Source organism: Sus scrofa, chromosome 7, assembly GCF_000003025.6.
Source record: "Sus scrofa isolate TJ Tabasco breed Duroc chromosome 7, Sscrofa11.1, whole genome shotgun sequence".
Taxonomy (NCBI): Eukaryota; Metazoa; Chordata; class Mammalia; order Artiodactyla; family Suidae; genus Sus; species Sus scrofa.
In genome coordinates this window covers 772140-789863 of record NC_010449.5, presented here as the reverse complement: position 1 = coordinate 789863, position 17724 = coordinate 772140, and the positions used below count along the sequence as shown (strand labels likewise).

Here is a 17724-nt window from a genome sequence, read left to right as displayed (position 1 = left end):
ACGCCATCGTGACTGAGAAGGGCGTGTGCTCCCAGTGTGAGGACTGCGTGGAGCAGGGCCCGCCGCAGCCCCGCCAGGCACACCCGGGGGCCAGCCCTCTTGTGTTAGGACACTGGGGTTTTAGGGTGGACCTTTACTGCTGGACCGGCTGGCTCAGTCTGACTGATGCACTTGGTCCAGGGGCTTTAATCCTGTGAGCCTCAGTTTTATCACCTGTGAGGTGGGGTAACATCCTCAGACGGCCACGGGGGCTGATAAGGAGAGGACGGGTGCCTGCCAGGCCTCACGTCACCAAGGAGCACCGAGCCGACGACACGGCGTGTCCAGAATTGAGTTTTCTGGGTGCCAGCGCTGAAGTGTTTACGATGCCAATGTCTCGACCCTTCCGTTCCCAGATTTGCCGATACGGAGCCAGAATTAGAGCTGCCAGGAGCTCCTTGTGACTTGGGGTGCGGTTCCCAAGCCTCCATCAGAGGTAAGTTCTGTGTCCTCATGAGAGAGGTTTGCGGGTGACTCTTCCTTCGCCCCACCCCCGCCCTGTAACACACAGCAAAGCACAGGGACCGTCCCTGCGGGCGTGAGAAGCAGGCGTCCTTCCGAATGTGCGAGGTGCCCTCGCCCAGGGGTGGTGCCCTGCCTGGCTGAGCCAGTGGATCCTGCGGACTGCGAGGTGGGAGGGTGCAGTGGCGCTTCCTTGCCTGCGGCGTGGGGGTCAGGGCGCTTCCTCCCGCAGCGCCACTTAGCCCGTGACCTGATGCCCCTGGGGGGGGGGGGGGCACAGCGACCACAAGGGCTCGGAGCTGGGGGCCGGAAGCCTTGCCTTCCAGGGCTTACAGGAAACCCGGGCTCACTTCCTCTGGGTTTTAGTTCCCTCATCAGTAAAGGAGGGAACTTGAACTAGAGTTTTCTCCGAGCCACTGTGATTCCAGCAGTCGTCTCTCTGTGTCTCCTGTCTGTCTCACTGTCTCTATCTGTCCATCATCTGTCATCTATCTGCCATCTAATATCTACTGTCTGTCACCCGTTACCTATTTATCTATACCTGTCCATCTGTCCATCCTTATCTAGGGACTCAAGTCAATAACTAAATAGACCAAAATATTTTTGCTTGGGTCTGAATGTTTATGTCACACAAAGTTCCTGTGTCAAAACCCTAATTCCCAGTGGGATGGTGGTAGGAAGCCAGGCCCCTGGGAGGTGATTAGGCCCGAGGGTGGGGCCCTCGTCAAAGGGGTTAGTGCTCTGATGCAAGAGACCTCGCCTGGGGCCCCGGCGAGAAGCTGTCTGTCTGAGTCTCAGACAAGCCCCTTGCATGAGCCTGACCATGCTGGCACCCTGCACTTGGCCTTCCAGCCTCCAGAACTGTGAGGAATAAATGCTTATAAGCCTCTCAGTCTATGGCATTTTGTTCCAGCCGATCAGAAGGACCAAGACAGTTTTCACAAAATTCGGATCTTAAATTCCATTTACCATTCCGTGTGAGACCAAGCTTAGGAGTTCCCGCTGTGCACAGTGGGATTGGCGGTGTCTCTGGAGGCCTGGACAGAGGTTTCGTCCCCGGCCTGGTGCAGTGGGGTAGGGATCTGGCATTGCCACAGCTGCGGTGTAGGTCTCACCCGCCGTGTAGGTCTCAGCTTCGGCATAAGTCACAGCTTCGCTCTGATCCGAATCCTGGCCCATATGCCGCAGGGACAGCCAAAACTGGGAGTGAAAACGCAGGCTTCAAAGGGGAAAGCAAACCTTGTCATCGATTTTCCTTTGGATGGCACTGTCTCTGAGCTAAAGAAGAATCAAGCGTTTTGGCTTTGAACAGCTTTTTGTTTCTTCAGCGGGCCTCGCGTGGAGAGGGTTTAAAGGGGAACTCTTGAGTTTGGGTCACGCAGCTGGAAAAGGTGTCCAAGCAGACACATCCCAATCAAGACACCTCTGCTCTCCTTCTTACATCAGTTTACTGACTCAAACAGAACTCCTCGTCCTGGAGGCCCATGTCCTGGCAGTTGGAGAGAAGGGGGTGGCAGTGACCTGGAAACCATGTGGCCAGAGGCTCCAGCCATAGGGAGGCGAGGAGCCTAAGTTCCAGGCGACAGTGGCACTCTGGAAAGTCAAGCTGTGTGCGTCTGTAAGGGATCTGGCGAGGAAAGCATCGCTGCCACCTGCAGGAAGGACCGAGGGCCCCGGCTGGGCTTCTGGGGTGAGGGGCACTCCCAGGCGGAAAGGGAATTTGGCCGCTGGCTGTCATGTTTCTCCAGGAGCAGCAGCTGGGAAGGTGGACCTTTGGCCAATAAACTCCCGCACTGGAAATAGCAGTTAACTCTCCCAAGTGGTTCCTGGCTTTCCTTTGGCTAAGATTTGGTTCCATTCCACGTGGAGGACAAGCTCAGATGGCAGTGACTTAAACTCACAGGAGTTACTCTGGAGTAAGGCAGGTGCACAGACAAGCACTCCTGGGCTGATGCAGCCGCTTCACAGTGTCAGCAGGGACCCTCTGTCTTTCTGCTTCCATGTCCTCCGTGCATTGCTTCTGTTTTCAGGGAAACCTCATGGTCCAGAATAATCAGTGGGGCTCCTGCCATCGCATCTATATTCCAGCAGGAAAAAAGCCATGGATGGGCAAAATGGCTCCCTCTCCAACTGAATTTTCTCTTTAAGAGATCTGCCCGGAACTCCAGCAGCACTGCCTCCTTGGCAGTACGAGTTATGTGGTGACACCCGTCGGGGAGGCAGGGCACCTGTCAGGTGGGCCTGTTGTCCTGCCCACGAGAACTTGGGGCTTGCAACTAAAGCAGGAGAGAAGGGATGTTGTGAGGCAGATAACAGCTTCTGTCACACGGTTTTTCCAACTTTTATCTGTGAGACAGTTATTGGAATCCATTATATATGCAGAAATAATAAAACCTACTAACCTGTCAGTTGAGAAAATGGCGTATTGACCCTAAATTCTGGAGTTTCTTATGTCATTTAATTGAGAAATGGTTCTTAAGTAGCTATTTGCTGGAGGCTGGTGTTTCCTGAACGTGTTTTCACAACCACGGGTTTCGTGGGCTGTCCACAGCTGTCACAGATACAATTTGAAAAACACTTGCAGCAACAAATACATTTTAAACTGATTTTTCATGCTTCATGACTCTGAGAAACAGTGATTTCCCCAGATCGTTTGCCTGAGCTTTCTCAAGACTCTCCTCCGCGGAGCACAGTCTCTGACCTGCTCTTGCAGGTTAAGGTGCCCTGGGCAAGGGGTGCCTCAGTGTCCATCTCCCAGTGACACGTGTGGATCCGGTGCCCATCCCCCGTGACAGGCGTGGGTGCCTTGGCGGAGATCAACGCATGACTTGGATCCATTAGGAAGACACATCAGTTTTGTCCAAGTGAACAGTCTGGTGCCGACAGAAGGAGGAGAGCAGGCGACGGCCAAAACTCTTCTGAGCTCCACAGACGGTGGGAGAATCCATTGCTTCTGCTCTGAAGTGGATCCAAAAGTATTTATTTGCTGTATCTTAAAATTCACCAGCTTCTTCAGAGGACACTTGAATTTCCTCAGAAACATGACCTGGTTTAGAGGCAGCCTCTGTCATGACGTGACCCCTAATAACCTGTGCAGTGGTCCGGTGTGGTCTGGGCCGCGTGCCTTCTCCCCCAGTTTCCCTTGGTTCACTCCCCGCTCCCCGCGGCACGCTGGCCACCCAGGTCCCCAGCATCCTGCCTCTGTGGCTGGAGGAGTGGACTCTGGACAGTTTGGGGTCACACGCAGAGGAGTGGACTCTGGACAGTTTGGGGTCACACGCAGAGGAGTGGACTCTGGACAGTTTGGGGTCGCATGCAGAGGAGTGGACTCTGGACAGTTGGGGTCACACGCAGAGGAGTGGACTCTGGACAGTTGGGGTCACACGCAGAGGAGTGGACTCTGGACAGTTTGGGGTCACACACAGAGCCGCGACAGGGAGCAGAGCCCCATTGTTCTCTTCTAGAGCGAGAACTTTCATGCCTTCGGGCCACCGAAAGCCTTTCTTTAAAGGGTTGCTTACCTGGCAGTATCTGCTGTATTTTACGTGTGTGCAGTGGCTTGTGAAGGCCCATCTCCGCCGCCTGGAAGGTCGGGCTCTCTTTAGAGCTGAAGGTGGCTCTGGACTCGCCCTTGGCATCACCGTTTTTGAAACAACAGAGGTCAGACGGCTTCGATGTGCCTTTGGGGAGCAGCGCCCAGGTTGGGTAGTAAACACACCTTCGGGAAGGAAGCCACCGGCCCCTCCCGACGGCACTGCTGTGGGGCTGTTGAAGGTGGAAGAGAGTTGGGTTCTCTGGAAGCCTCTAGAAGGCGGGTGATCCTATGGCAGTTGTTCCTGACACTCGTGACTGCACTGCTGGGGACGGCGGCTGCTCGCGGGCTGACCTAACTTTCCAGCTTTCAGAATAGCATTCGGGTGTGTGCGCCTGCTTTTGGCGTGTGCAGGCTGGAAATGCAGGGTGAGGGTAGAAGTGAGAGGTGGGGGAGCTAACAGGCCCCTGGTCCCAGCCGAAATCAATTTTCCTGAGTAGCTTTGCTTTTCTAATTCTAAAGAAGTCTTAATCAGATCACAGGGCGAACAGTGAGAAGAATGAAGACAGAAAATACTGGCTCTATGGGCAACTGTCCGGATCCAGAACTGACCAAAGCTTTAAAAAATAACATGGCAGGTTGATGGCCACTTGCGTCTGTTAATGGCCAACCGATCATGTTTCTGGAATTTAAGTAAATGGGATACAATTCAGGGAGAACAGGATTAAAGCTGCAGTCCCACGACTGTCTGTGGGACACCACTGTGCCGTCTATTTTACATAATAGTTTTTAAAATTAGGATGTGTTTATTGACAAATATTTGCCCAAAACAAACAAGCAAATCACCCATAATTCACCACCCAGGTATACCTACCGTTCATATTTGGGTAGTTTTCTTTTCTAGTCTTTTCTTTTTTCACAAATTATACATAATTTCTACAAAGCCCATCAGGAGAACAGGGGACCCCAGGAAGGCAAGGTTGGCTCAATAATGTGAAATTGATGATATGCAACATATTGACGGAACACAAGAGAAAAATAATTTAGTCATCCACAGATTCTTAAAAGGTATTCAAATACATCATTCATTTTTTAAAAACTTTGTTTAAAAGCAAATGCAACAGTAGAAAGAATGGTATTGTGAACAATATACTGTATGAATCTGCTCTAATTCCTAGCTTTGCCTATGGTCCCTCTTCTTTTAAGCTCAACTGAGGTATGATTGACAAGAGGCGTGTATGTGTAGTGTGGCCAACGCTGGCCACTCTTGTTACATCTCCGGCCCAATCGCTTCCCTCTCTCTTACGCTATTTTGAGCCAAACCTCCGACCTTAGATCACGTCATCCGTTAGCATTTAGTACTTATGCCTTAAAGACGAGGATTAGACAGACAACCCTAATGCCATCATCACACCAAACCATGAACGGTACTCTCCCAGCGTCCTCAAACATCCAGTAAATGCTCGCATTTCTCCTTGTCTCTTGAGTGTCTAATCCTTTGGAAGCTTGTTTGTTGAATCAGGATCCAAGTAAGTCCCACATCTTGGACTCGGCTGGCGTCAAAGTCTCTTTTAAGCTGGAAGTGTCTCTTTTTCCACTCTCGCAAGCCCCTGCTGGCCTGCAGTCAGGCACCAGCGTCCCCACGGGCTCCAGATGGAGCTTCCTGCAGAAGCAGCGGCGGTACTGATCGCGGGCCATGTGCAAGTGCATCAAGGCCTGATGTTGCCCGCCTCGGCCTTACAGAATGTCCTATGTCACTTGTGTCTCAGTAAAGCTGGAGAAAAGGAAAGGCCGCCAGCCCAACCACTCCTGGTGTGGACCCAGAGCGTGCGCCCCAGCTGGGGTCTCGGAGTACAGAAGAGCTGCGAGAGTGAGCCTGCAGTACGGACAGGTAACCTCGAGCCCTAACCTGACCTGGCGTGGTGATCCTGAGCGGGCCGGACCCGGGGAAGGAGCAGGTGTCAGCACCGGGAAAGGGCGGGGCATGGCTCGCACCGTCTTCCTCGCGGGAGGTGCCGGCTCTGAGCCAGGCTGACCTCCGTTGCCTGGAGTTGGGGAGCTCGCGTGTGTGCCTCTTTCTGGAAAGTCGGTTCACAGGCCCTTCCGTGATCTCAGTTCCCCCTTTCCCCTCGGGCCTCGTTTGCATTCTTTGCTTTGAAGCAGAATCTAGAGAAAGTGGGTGAAGGTGTAGCCGTGGGCTGCTTTAAAAATGCATGGAGTTTAAGGGAAACAAAAACTTCACTGATCCTCAAAGAAATGTAAATTAAAACAGCCGTTTGAGTGTCTTTTTTTTTTTTTTTTTTTTTTTAAGCTACTAAGTCAGCAAAAACTAATTTAATTCCTGGCAAGATTTCAGTTAAAAAAAAAAAAAAAAAGTGCTCACTCTGGTCCTTGTAAGCTGTTCAAAGCTCTTCTGAAAGCACGTTGGAATCAGTGAGCCCTGGAAATGATGGTAGCAGCAGGGAGCTCGCGTCCCTGATGGAAATTCATCTCCAGGAAGTAATTCCGTGGAAGAAGCAGGCTGCGCCTGAGTGTCCAGTGACGGGCATGGACCCCGGGCCCCTCTGAATGGAACAGGGTCACGACTGCCGACTCTGTCACTCGCGGAGGTGGCTCTAAACAATAATATATTACCCAAGACATGGGATGCCACTTGAAACTCGGTAACAGGCACATTCGTAGAGTCAGGATTGGAAGATATCAACGCATGAAAATTGTGGGGTCGCAGCGTCGTATCTTGCGTCACATGCGATGCTGGATGGTTTTACAGTGAAAACAAAGATGGAGAAACGGTGCCTTGGGACGTGCGGCCTGTGGTGTCGTGGGGGCGATCTAGGGACGCGCCTGTGGACCAGAGGGCTGTATCCAGGGGAGGTCACGGGGCGAAGACGGAGCCTCCTTGGGTTCCTTGGGGCACCTTTTCCAGTGGAGAAAACCTGGCCCTGGCCCTCCTCCCCGGTCCCCAAATCAGAGTGGTCGTCAGACAGGGGACGGGGGTGGGGGTGGGGGAGCTGAGGAGCTCTGGGGAGGGGAGCTGGGGATCTGGGAGCTCCTGGTCGGGACGGGCGACTTGAGCGACAGCCTCGCAGCCTGGCCTGCCTCGCGCTCATAAATACAGGGCTGCTGACACACGGTTCCCACCCTGGGAGTCAGGGTCATGGGTCAGGAGTCACATGGGCTGCCTGGGCCGCAGGGTGGGCCCCGAGCCTGCAGGGCTTCTGGAGATGGGGCTGGGCCAGCCTTCCGGGAAGACGTAGGGAGGGGGCTGGGCTGGGCGCCGCACACAAAGAATGGTCCCTTTCACTATGGCAGCAGATGCAGTCTGGCTCGGAGTCAGCCGGTTACGAAACCCAAGTGGCCCAATAACATTGAAAACTCTGCACAGGTTCAAAGTCGGATTTTACACACTGCACGAGGCCAGACCAGAAGCCTGATGGTTTTTCCATCCTGTGACTTGGAGAACCTGGGCCGAGGGCACAGACAAGCCTGCATGTGTCCCTGTGTGCACTTCCCGTGCACACGGCTCCCTTGTCCCCCTGGGCCTTTGGCTCTGAGCTTGGTGGGGGCTGACAGTGGCCCTCGGAACGGCTGCCTGGGCTGGTTCTGAGCAGGGCGCCAGGCTTGCGTTCTAAGAAAAGGAATTAAGCTTTTTAGCCAGGTGGGGAATGGACCAGCATCTGCTGGCTGAGCGTGGGACGCAGCCTGGCCCGGTCCCGAGGGTTTTACCCCAGGTTGTCCTTCTCCCCAGCTTCCAGCATCTAAGTCTTGCTGCCTGATGGAGCAAAGGGCCCAGAGACAGAGTCGGCGGCTTCCAGGCCCCGGGCACCCACCCCCAAGTTCTCTTTTCTGCCCTGCGAGCTGCTTCCTTGCTGTCAGAGACGAGGAGAGCTGAGCATCTGGGGCCATGGGCAGGGGAGGCTCTTGGAAAGCCAGCGCCAGGCGCGCCTCCTAAAGTGCTGCGGAATGAGGTCAGCGCAGTTCCAGGCACGCACCCAAGGCCAGGCTAGGGGGGCAGAGACGGTGCAAGGAGGGAGCCTGGGGGCCCAGGAGCGCAGGAGGCTGGGCTGAGGACACGGAGGGGCTGTGGGCCCAGGGGCGGGGCAGGGCCAGGGCTGCTGCAGAGTCTGCTGTCAGGTTGAGGGGGGCATAGCCCTCACTCTCGCACCTTCTCCCTGGAGGGCGGAGAGTGAGGCGTCCTGAGAGGAGGAGGCTCTGGACCCTGTGTGCCCTTGTGCATCTGGGCAGGTCAGGCTTTCGCCACGTTCTTCTCGAAGGAGCCTGTGCTGGGCCAGCCCCGCCTTCGCTGCTCGGGTCCATGGTCCCGTCGGTGCTGGATGGGCCATGTCTCAGCCTGGCCTTGATCCAGGGCCTCTTCAGGGTCACCTCGTCTGACCCTCTCTCTTTCCCCGCCAGGAAACTGAGGCTCAGAGGCTGCGGGACTGGCCCGAGGGGATGCAGGGACCTGGGAGCCGGGCCCAGGAGCACTGTGTCCCAGGCGTGGAGTTATCCTCCTACTGCTTCTCACTGGGCCCGGCCGTCGGGGCTCCTGTGCCCGATGTGTGCGTTCAGTAGTCCTGTGCTGGCTCCAGTGAGAGGGGCAGCCTGGGGGAACACGAGGAGGCCCCCCTCCCCCGCGTGTGCCCACACCCCTGCCCCGCAGCTCTCCCCACCACCACCCCGGTGCCATCCAGATGGGCCCAGAAAGCCACCACATGGGGCTGAGAAGAGCACGGGGCTGAATGACCGTGGGCAGCAGCGCCAGGGCAGCCACCCCCCATCTCTGCCCTCAGGTTTCTCTGGAGTCGGCAGGGGACGTTTGGAGTTGGGCACCTTCCAGCTTTTTGATGGTGGCAAATACAGGTCCTGTAGGACCTGCCATCTTACCATTTTCAATGCCAGTTCATGCCGATGAGCAAGCATCCCCTTCACCGTCTCAGCACCCCTCCCGCCCTCCCACCGAAACGCTTGTCCGCCTCGGACACCAACCCCTGCTCCTCCCGCCCCGGGAGCCTCTCTTCTGCCTTCTGTCCATGAACCTGACGCCCCAGAGACGCCTGTGAGTGGAGTCACCTGGCATCTGTCCTTCTGTGACCGGCTCGTGTCATCAGCGTGGTGACTTGAAGGCCCAGCCGGTTGGAGAGGGGCTGCCTTCGAGTTTAGACTCCGCACGCTTGGGCGGCCCTTGTCTTTCTCACAGCGCTGCTCAGAGCTGGTGCCGGGCGTTGCTGGGACGGGTCCCGCTTTGCTCAGTTCATGAAGGAAGGAGAAGCTAGAGCCAGCAAGTGAAGGAGGAGGCTGGGGGCAGGGGGATTTTCACACCCTCTTGTAAGATTCAGAAAGCTGGTACAGCTTTTCAGGGTTTTTCTTGGGTGAACATGACCTATTTGAGAAAAGAGTTTTAAGGGCACGCCTTGACAATGCCTGTCTTCTGGACTTTCCTGGGGAGCCCACTATTCCAGCCCAGCGCAGCTCAGCCCACGGGTGGTGTCTGCAAAGGGGCTGCAGTGAGTCCTGGGGGGCCCCCACCTGGCCGTCCAGAAGGTTCTTCTCTTTCACATAGGACACCCCTTGAGATTCCCAGAAATAACTGAGTGAAAGTGCAGAGAAATGGGCCTGGGGTGGATGTGGGGCCAGAAAGATGGACGGTCCGACCACCCCAGCTGCAGGCTTAGACCCTCGGCCTGGGGATGAGCCTCCTGCCCACAGGAGGAACCAAGGCAGGGGAGGTGACTCCTACCCCAGGAAAGAGCACATTTCTTTTCTGACGCCCCTCCCAAAGGAGAGGCCATGGCAGTCCCACCTCTTGCGTTCCTGTGCGAAGCCTGAGTGATGAGGAGGGGGCATGGGGGCTGCAGGGTCTCCATGGGGCCCAGGCCAGCAGCCTGCTCTTTACCTAAAGGCCTCTAGGATGAGGGGCCCAGTGGAGGTCTGGCCTCCCAGCTCCCTTCTCAGACCTGTGGTCATGACACGCAGAGGGAAGCTGTCTTGACCATTTATTTTCTTATTTATTTATTTAATCTTTTTGCCTTTTCCAGGGCCGCTCCCGCAGCATATGGAGGTTCCCGGGCTAGGGGTCTAATCGGAGCTGTAGCTGCCGGCCTACACCGCAGCCACAGCAACGCGGGATCCGAGCCGCGTCTGCAACCTACACCGCAGCTCATGGCAATGCCAGATCCTTAACCCACTGAGCGAGGCCAGGGAGCGAACCTGCAACCTTGTGGTTCCTAGTCGGATTCGTTAACCACTGCGCCATGACGGGAACTCCTTGACCATTTGTTTTTTTATGTGTGCCTTCGTGGTAAAAGATACAGAACATGAAATGAGCCGTTTTAACCATTTCCGGGCGCACCGTTCAGGGTTATTGGCCACGTTCACACTGCTGAGCAGCCATCACCCCATCCGCTCCGCAGCCTCCTCATCCTCCCAGACCCAAACCGTCCCGGTTCAGCCCGATGGCCCCCCCGCAGCCCCCTGCATCTCTGTGAACCGGGAACTCCAGGGGCCCCACCCACCTGCAGCCGTACGGCACCTGTCCTTCTGGGACCAGCACCTGTCCTTCTGGGACCGGCCCCTGTCTCTGAGTGTCCTGCCTGCGGGGTGTCCGGCTGCGGCCTGTGTCCCAGTTTCCTCCCTTTCAGGCCCTGGCGCTTGGCGGCCTAGCTGCCCCTGAGGCAGCTTTAGCCGCGGTCCGTGGCGGACCTTTCCAGGCGCATCTCGTCTCGGTGCCTCGTGCCCTCGGTCTGTCCTCAGTCAGTACCCAGAGCTTTCTCCTGCTCTCAGGACCGCAGCCCGGCTGGGGACCGAGCTGACCTGTGTGGCAGGTCTGCGGGAGGGGGTGATGCCAGGCAGGCTGGGCAGGGGCTTGGGCTAGAGGAGGGGGTTGGAAGGGGTCGAGGCGGGAGGGGGGGGGGGGACAAGGCGGAGCGGCCATGGGCAGGCACCAGGCTGTCCTTGTGAGCCACGAGCCAGTGTTGTGAAGCAAGCGGCTCACAGGCCACCCTTCTGCTCACTGGCCGGCTTCCTTTTCCCACGGATCAGCGGGAAGGCGGGTCTGAGCTGCAGGGCGGGAAAGGCCGGGGCCTCTGAAGTTCAGTCCCGCCTGCTCCCTTCTGCGGCCGACCGTGGGCTCGCTCCTTTCTAACTGGAGACACTGGTCTCCTCTGTGGACTCCGTGCGCTGACACCTGGGTTTAGGTTTCCGAGGCTACGAATGAACTTGAAGTACTGAACACGGGAGTTCCCTGGTGGGGCAGTGGGTTAAGGACCTGGTGTTGTCGCTGCAGGGGCTCAGGTTGCTGCTGTGGCACGTGTTTGATCCCTAACGTGGCAACTTCTGCGCCTGCACCCTGGAAGGGGCACCTGTGTGGCCGTCAGAATCCTGAGGTGTTTGCTGATACTCACGCAGACTGACCAAAGGCCGGTTGGGGGTTTTGCTGTGGGGCTCAGGGGTGGGTGTGTGTGGAGCTAGTGGCGTTGTTTTGGAAAGGACCCACCTAGGATGGCATTTACAGGTGTGAGAGCAGACAAGAAAGCATTCGAAGTAGGAAGGGTTCCCATTTCTCAAGGGCTGACTGGTCCTGGGACCACTCAGCCTGACTTCCTGTGGCAGTGACCTGGGAGAGGCAGTGTCACCCCGGGGTGGGAGACGCGGGTTCTGAGCCAGAGCCACGCATCCCTTCGGTCCTGGAAGTAAATGTTGGCTGAAATGTGGCCCCCGGCAGGCGCCACCTCTCCCACCCCCCTTGCAGTACTTGGGTCAAGGCCGTTAAGTTCCTCCCGTGGAGCTGAGCCGAGATGTGAGAGCCGCTTCCGGGCTGGGGGGTCTCTCCGCCTGCTCCACACAGAAGGCGTGGCCGTGGCCGCAGCTGCCCTGGACGCTGTGGGCCCGAGAGGGCCAGGTGCTCCCAGCCTAGGCCCCTGAGCCCCTGCGTGTGTGGGAGCAGGAAGCTCCTCGATCTTTGAGCGCCTCAGGTATGTTGCTGTCCACTTGTGCTCCGTTTGTTCTGCTTGACCAGTATTGCTGTGTTTGGAAAAGTTAAAATACTCAGGGTCACAGAGCTTGGATCTAAGTCCTGTTGATCTAATTCCAATACCTTTGACCAATTCATTGCCTCAGACCAGTAAAGCCTGAGAAGGACCCTGCAGCTTGGGGACACGTGGTGCCCCACGCAGAGCCGGCCCGGCCGTCCGTGAGCAAGGTAACCGGGACCTCCTGCTGTTTGGTGGAGACAATTGAGGTGTGTGGTCTGTACGGCCAGGTCCCAGAGGCCGTGCAGAAGAGCTTCAGGTTTTGCTGGTCAGCACAGAGGGCACGGGGGGCGCCTTGAGGGCCGCGGGCACCGAGCTCTTTCATCTTCCATCCAAGCCGCTCCCTTGACTTCCCAGATCTCGCATCAGGACGTCTGGGGTGTTCCGGGGGCCTCTGTAAGTGTCACGAGAACGAGGACCTTGGGTTTTTGCTCCCATGGCAACCGAGTGAGGAGGCTGGAAACTGCCCCTACTGTAGATGGGCCTCCTGGGCTGGGCTGGAAAGAGCAGAGGCCTGACCTTTGCGCCACCGCGCCGGGGAATCGCTTCCCGCAGTCAGCATGATGCCACCATCCCAAAGAGATGGGCCTGGGCGGGCGGCCAGAGAGGCCACAAGGCTGACCCTGCCACCGGGGTGGGACAGAGCGCAAGTGTCCTGGGCTGTGGGTCACTTTGGAACCAGGGCCCGTGGAGGGCTCGAGGGCTGTGCCCGTTGTTGGAACTTGCGTCTGAAGGAGGAGAAGCGGCATGGGTCCATGGTTGAGCGCCACCTCTGGGTCCAGACGCCTTTCAGGGTGAAAGGGGTGATGTGGACGGTTCCCAGGGGACAGGGGGATGAAAGGATGTCGCCGTGGGACGGTGAGGAGGGACAGCCACCTTCTCTACAGCAGCCGGTCCCTAATCCCTAACAGGGTCTCGAGAGCCCTGCCCGACCCCTGGCCGCAGCACCCGTGTGTCTCGCAGGACCTCGAGACGGCCTAGCCCGGGGATCGTGCGCTTGCTTTGAGTCAGGTCGAAGCGCCGTGGCTTCACACAGAGAACACACATGCTCTTCGTGTTTTACCGCAAGTTCCAAGGAGCCGCCGCGTCTTTCGGCTTCCGTTTTGCTCCCCAGTCTCGCAGGGGGCGCGGGGCGTGTTGGCGTCGGAAGTCTCCAGAGGCAGCTGCTTCTAGACCCTGGTGAGCTTCTGACTCCGTCGTGGGCTGAGCCTGAACTTGCACGTCTGCAAGTGCCTTTCTCTGGGTTTTCCACAAAGCATTTAGTGTGTCTTAAAATCCACGTCCCCAGATGTCCCGAGGCAGATGTGAGTGGTGGGGTGTGCCGGCCTTTCGTCTGTCTTCCCCACTCCCTCCATTTCTCGGGCCGATGGAGGCTGAACTTCCTGAGGCTCCGAGACGGGGGACGGGCCCTGGGCCTCCCGTTCTTGAAACCAGACTCAGCTGTCACAGCCCTCAGCCTGCCACGACCTAGAAGACGCTGGAAGGAAAAGCCCCTCCTTTCAGGTGTTCCTGCTTTGAAACTCCACTCCCTGTGGCCTCGGCTGCTGGGCTGTGGCCTTGACTGTGCTTCGGGGTCACCTTCCCCGTCTTTCCTTCCACATGTCTCCTTTCTGCCACAAAGCGACAGCCCCCACGGGAGACTGGGAGCCTCGCTTTGCCTGGAAGGACTCTTCTGCAACGTTGGCTTGTAACGTGGGCCCTGTTGCGTGCGTGCTGGGAGCTGTCAGCTTGCAGTCAGAGCTCAATAAATCCGGGACCTTGAGCCGGGCCTTGGGGACTTGCCAGCCACCTCATAAAACTCCTGCTTAATTAAGTCGGTGCCGTGCAACAGGGAACCTCTGCTGCCGGCCGAGCACCAGACCCGAGCACTCAGTGTGTCCCACTGCATCTTTGCGGGAGGCTGGAGGCCCTTGAGTGGCTGTGGGCGGGCTGCTGGGCTGAGCCCTCCTCCCTCTCAAGCCCAGAGGCCTTGGGGCTCAGCACAGTGGGGGCGGGGGTGACAGGGGATGGGGGGCATACATGCCCCGTGACAGTTTCTGATCGACCCCAGTCTGGCTGTAATGTTTACAGTCTTCATTCTTGTTGGGTCTTAGAAAAGGCGTGATTTTCTCTCTTTTTTTGCCTTTTTTGTTTTTGCTTTTTAGGGCTGTACGCACGGTATATGGAGGTTCCCAGGCTTGGCGTCGAATCGGAGCTGTAGCTACCGGCCTACGGCACGGTCACAGCAACGCCAGATCCAAGCCACGTCTGCGACCTACACCACAGCTCACGGCAACGCCGGATCCTTAACCCACTAAGCGAGGCCAGGGGTCGAACCCGCTTCCTCATCTGAGCCACAATGGGAACTCCAGGGCATGATTTTCTGATTGGAATGGTAGTTATATTTAGTGAGCAGTTATTTCGTCGGCTCCTAGGCTACCTCATTTAACTCATGCAGCAGTCCAGGAGGAAAGTACTACTGCCCCCTTCGTTTTGTAGATAAGAAAGCTGATGGTTTGGGGATTGTCACTCATTCAGGGACATGAGTTAGTAAGAGGCAGTTCTAGAATGCCATGTTCTCTAATGGAAGAATGTGTATTCTATGCCTTACAACCCTGAGAGGTGGTGGCACAGGCACAGTAAACGTGGAAGGCATTCACTTTTTGGAAACCAGGTCAGACTGGAAATGATCTCGGACTAAGATGAGATGCAGCCAGTGTAGTTTAGGGCACGACTGTCTGCAGGTAAATGCACCTGAGTCAGCCTCTCAGAACTAGGCTTGATGCAGAAGGATTAAGGTAATTTCATGCCACCAAAAGCAAAACTCAAAACCAACAAAAATCAATCAGACAAAAAAGACATGCCCAGTTGTTAAAATGCCTTCCTGCCAGCCAGCACTCAGCCCCCCGAAGCCTCCAAGGGGCTGGGCTCTGGCAAATTGTGTTTCATGGATATGGAAATAATTTAAAAATAGAGAGCAAAAGATCCGTCTTTGATGGGAAATGGCCAGGTCAAGGGTCACTTAGAAGCACTATTCACAGGACCTCTGCTTCAGGGAGCTTTGAGCAAAGGGGAGCCTGACGATTCGGTCCCAAGCATCATCGGAGCGAAAGACAGTAGCTGCCAACGTTTCTAGTGATAGTTTAACTGGTGATAGCATTCTCAGTGATGGTATTACTAGTGTACCTAGTGCTAGCGCTACTAACGATTGCATTACCAGCAGTGGTATTACTGCTGTTAGTTTAACCAATGATAGCATTACTGCTGATAGTTAACTGCTGATGATGCTGCTAATGATAGTACTACTCTGATGGTTTAACTGGTGATGGTATTACCATACTACCTGGTAGTTGAGCTGGTGGTAGCGTAACTAGCGGCAGTATTAAACGATAATGAATGGCAGCTGCCTCAGGCGTCCTGTTGAGCATCTGTCAACGGGCGGTGCTGCATGATTAAAACCTGCAGCAGAAGAAACCCAGGAGGTGGGTCCAGGACCCGTGGTTATGAGAGGAGGGCGTGGGGCCCTGAGAGGGGCCGGCCTTGGAGCACACGCTGAGTCCTGTTTCCACTCAACACAACGAAGCCTCGATTCAGTTTAAATTAAGAGTTTACATGGCCCGATGCACGACGCGGCTTCCCTGGATCATCTGCAGGGACCTTCCAGGTGGGGGCGCAAAGGGAGTCGGTGCCTAAAGTCGTGACTGTCTCCTGTCCCCGTCCCGTTTCCAACAAATATCATGAGCCACCAAAAGCAAAGGAAAGAGCCGCCTGTTGCTACGCAGGGGAAAAGAGGCCGTAGAAATGGCCTTGGGGGCCTAGCAGCCAGAGAGACGCAGAGCAGTTTTTTTTTTTTTTTTTTTTTTGTCTTTTGTCTTTTTTTGTTGTTGTTGTTTGTTGTTGTTGTTGTTGTTGTTGCTATTTCTTGGGCCGCTCCCGCGGCATATGGAGGTTCCCAGGCTAGGGGTTGAATCGGAGCTGTAGCCACCGGCCTACGCCAGAGGCACAGCAACGCAGGATCCGAGCCTCGGCTGCAACCTACACCACAACTCACGGCAACGCCGGATCGTTAACCCACTGAGCAAGGGCAGGGACCGAACCCGCAACCTCATGGTTCCTAGTCGGATTCGTTAACCACTGCGCCACGACGGGAACTCCGCAGAGCAGGTTTTATACCTGTGTCCAGGGAACTAGGACGACCGTGTCTGAGGAGTTAAAGGAGGGAGTTCCCGCTGTGGCACGGTGGGTTAAGAACCTGACTGCAGCAGCTTGGCTTCCTGCGGAGGCATGGGTTTGATCCCCAGCCCAGGAAATTCCGTACGCCATGGCTGCAGCCATAAGAGAAAGAATTAAAGGAGGGGTGAAAAAATGCCTCATAAGAACAGAGTGTCACTTAAGAGACAGAAAGAGCAAAATGAGACCTGAAGGGGAGTCTGGTGTCGAGAAGCGTGAGAGCAAAAGTGAAAAATTCACGAGTGGGTCAACAGCAGGCTCGATCTGGCAGAAGGAGACAGACTCTGAAGACAGACGGGTAGAAACTGTGCAACCAGAAGAGCAGAAAGACCGAAAAAGGAGTAAAGAGACGCGCTGGACGCAAGCACAGCGGCACGTGTAACGGGCTCCCGAAGCTTTTCTGTCGGGAGGGAGGCTTCGTCTCTGCAGCGCTGGTGACACGGGGTCATCTTAGCCACGCCAGGGGCTCGTCTGTGACAGGCTCCCCGACGGACTGAGGGGGGTGAGAGGCAGAGTGTCTTACGCTGCAGGAACCGAGCACAGACGTGCACACGCACCCTGGAAACGGGAACTGGGTCCGTGGTCCTTACCTTATCATGTTTGCTTACTCTCGTCAGAGCAGTCCTCTCTCTCTAGTGTTTTAATATGGATGGTCACAGCCACTGGACGGATCCCGGACCCCCGACGGGTGGCCTGCTGGGAGAATACCCCCCAGCCACTGCTACCGCCCCCTCCATGGGCTCTCAGCGTCTCCTGCCTCTCCCTCTCCTGCTGGGCCGTGTGGCCCACGCAGTGGTGATCATCTCACCCGTAAAAGAATGGGCCTGTGATTTGTTGAGCACCAGCTGTATACCAGGCATGGTTTGGCCCGGGGGACACCTAGTCCTCGCAGCCTGGTGAGCAAGCTGGGTGAGTGGAACGTGCAGCCTGTCGGTGGCTGTAAGTAAAATAAAGGCAGAGCAGGAGGCTCTGAGCAAAAGTCTGGGGGGCGGGGCCCCGGGAACTGCACGGAGCAAGTGCCCAGGCCCTGCGGCAGGCTGTGCCTGGGTGGTTCCAGGGTAGCAGGGACGTAGTGGCTGCGGTGGGTCGAGCAAGCGGGACAGTAATCAGAGGGGCAGCAAGTCGTCTGGTCAGGGGCTGGGAAGGCTCTGCCTTTGCTCTGAGTGAGACGAGAAGCCCCAGGAGGCGTCCATGTGGGTGGCGTGGGCTGACATACCTTTGGCTGGTTGGCTCTGGCTATTAGGCGGAGACGACGCTGAAGGGATGAGGCTTCAGTGGTGGCTCAGGTGAGAGAAGAGGGTGCTGGCCGGTCCAGGGCGGTGGCCGTGGAGCCTGAGCCGTGGCTGTCTAGGGGGTTGCTGATGAACTGGGCTTGGGAGCCAGAGACAGGAGGTGGGGTGGGCCGTCCTGGTGCACGCAGGCTCTCCCTGTGCCCCCTCCCGTTAGACTCGGCTG

General features: G+C 56.5%; 1 long non-coding RNA gene across 1 annotated transcript in view; it reads left to right on the top strand.

Annotated features, from left to right (window-relative positions):
- LOC106504293 overlaps positions 1–17724 on the top strand; it is an 82785-nt gene that overhangs the window by 41989 nt on the left and 23072 nt on the right. The window contains exons 3-4 of the long non-coding RNA XR_002346225.1: positions 396–475; positions 5803–5924. This is a non-coding gene — a long non-coding RNA (uncharacterized LOC106504293). The remainder of the gene's footprint in view (positions 1–395; positions 476–5802; positions 5925–17724) is intronic.